The following is a 2,760-nucleotide window of genomic DNA, read 5'->3' as shown; positions in this document are numbered from 1 at the left end:
CCTGATTTTTGTTCCTGGCAAAAAAAAAAAAAAAAAAAAGAACAGATGTTGATTTTCGGATTTTGGAGAAAGATGGTCTCCCTAAGCCTCATTTCTTTAGAACGATGAACATGTTGCTTTAGGTTCCTATCCGATACACAATAGCTTGTCTTTAAACTCAATTTGATTTGATCCGAGTAAATTGGAGAACCGAACAATTATTAGAAAAGCTACACGATTTTCATGCACTTCATGTTCTTATTCGTGTATGGACCTCATGGAATTCTTCTTTGTGTTCTTGCTTTCAATGCATTAGTTGGATTGGGTTTAGGGTTTTTTAAAGGGTATTTGATTTTGCTGCTCTATTTTGGGTAGGAGATAGAATGATCGCTAAATCTTCTTCTTATACAATTGGGGTATGACCGTCTGGACTTTATTTTATAATTGTGGCTTCTTTTAGTGGCTTTATCCACCTCCAATCATGTTTTTTTTTTTTTTAATGGGATTCAATAAAAATATCAGCTTGCCAAATTGTTATATATATATATATATATATATATTATTATTATTATTATTTTCTTTTAATGTAACTAGGTTTTAAAATTGAAATATTTGAACGTAGAATTATACTGAAAAAGACGAGAACTTTAAGATGGTAACAATAACTGGTGTTTATTCATTATAAACTTGTTTTAGTTTTGTCAAAATTAAAATATGTATAGCAAAACATATTGTAAATATAATAATGTAAATAAATAAACTTAAAAAGATGTTCATAAATTAGTTGCCCGAGACGGACTTTAGATATTTTTTTTTTATCTTACCATTTGCAATCGTAGGTGTCCACACAAGATTTAAAAGCAATTGAATTGTGTAAAATGAATTTATTTTTTATTTATTCTCACTATGAATTTGTCTCGGGGCTTCTAAGCTTTTCTGGAGATTGAATCATTTTAAAGGAGAAATTTTATTTTCTTTGTATGCAAGGTTGGTATGGCTGGTGTTTTGTGCAATTAATAATATTTAGCATTTTTTAAAATAAATCTTATGAAGTTGAACCTAGGAACATCGGGCCAAAAGAAGGATAGAAATACCAAGTTTAGCTTGAAATAGTAATTGTTGGAATACCTATGAATGGGAGTGTTTGAAGCATGAATAACATGTACCTTATGACCCGATTTCCGTGTTATTATTTATGTTATAATATTCAAATAAACATTACTTCTCTTTGTGTTCTTTGTGTTGCTACGTTAATATAATCGTGTTTATGTACCTACGCTAAGTTGAATGGGAGTGTTTGAAGCATGAATAACATGTACCCTATAACCCAATTTCCGTGTTATTATTTATGTTATAATATTCAAATAAGCATTACTTCTTTTTGTGTTGCTATGTTAATATAATCGTGTTTATGTCTTACAAGGAACTATAATGTATCATGTAGGATAAGTATGAATGAAATGTCATAAACACATGTATATCTCGTAAAGAATTCATGTCTTGTATGGATGTGTACATTCTCATTGAACCATAATTTTTTAATGCAATATCTCATGTATGTATAACATGATCAAATGTCATAAACACAGGTATATCTGGTAAAGAATTCATGTCTTGTATGGATGTGTACATTCATTGAACCTTAATTTTTTAATGCAATATCTCATGTATGATAACATGATCATGGATTACTTATCTAGTAAGTTATGTACGGAAGCACCTATGATATTAATTCGTCTTTCTTTCCATTCGGTTGATTTTTAGCATCGTACATGTCTCCTAACCCATAGTCAAGTATAAGAGATACATTAATGAGCTAGCCTGGTTGATTCATATGCACGTATGTAGAGAAGTACTCTGATCTAAATCCACCCGAAAAAGAAAGTAGAATGTAGAGAACAATCATGACAAATAGGTCTCACCCATCGTGATAGATATTGTATATGAATGCATTTCATGATCCTAATAGTGAAATCTTTTATGAGTGTTTTTAAAAATATATATTTTATATTTAACATTTTTTAGGTAAAGACAAGGACCTCATATACGAACAACGATGTCAATTGAGGAGGCTATATAATAAAGTTGTCGACCGACCTTTCTACATTTTTGTTGTTTCGAACTTTGAATTTCTTTTTTAGGAGCCTCACATGGCATGAATTAGGTAGTGCTCTAAAATCTACTGCTAACCTAGTCTCTAACCTAACCTAACCCAATAGATGCTTTTACATAATTCAGTTATACGTAATCCAGTGCCATAGTAGTCCTACAATATATGACAGAGGAGATCGATGGTGTTTGTCACCAAAGTAAAATACTTTCTCAAAAACCTCTTTAAACTGCTTCTATGCTATTGTCTCATTGTTAACGTCAATGGACCTTGATAGTGTTTGTCACTAAATATGTCCATTTTCTTGAAACATGACCACAATATTCTAACTTTATAGCTTGCATGATAGCTTGACATAGAAGATCGATTCTTTGGACATTCCATCAGATGGTCAAGAATCTTACCTCCTAAAATTGCGTAAATACTTGTGTGGAAGGCCCCCATAAATGCGTCCATGTCTAAGACCTCATGGTTTGGACCAGTAAATCGTTCAAGGTAGAGCTCCTAGAGGTGGATCCACTAGTCTTATGTCATTTCTACCGCCAACTATAATAAATTTACTTTCTAAAACCCTAAATCGTTCGAACTAATTAATATATATATATATATATATATATATATATATATATATATATATATATATATATATATATATATATATATATATATAT

Source organism: Cucurbita moschata, unplaced genomic scaffold (genome assembly GCF_002738365.1).
Source record: "Cucurbita moschata cultivar Rifu unplaced genomic scaffold, Cmos_1.0 Cmo_Scf00023, whole genome shotgun sequence".
NCBI lineage: Eukaryota > Viridiplantae > Streptophyta > Magnoliopsida > Cucurbitales > Cucurbitaceae > Cucurbita > Cucurbita moschata.
Note: the sequence above shows the minus strand (reverse complement) of the source record.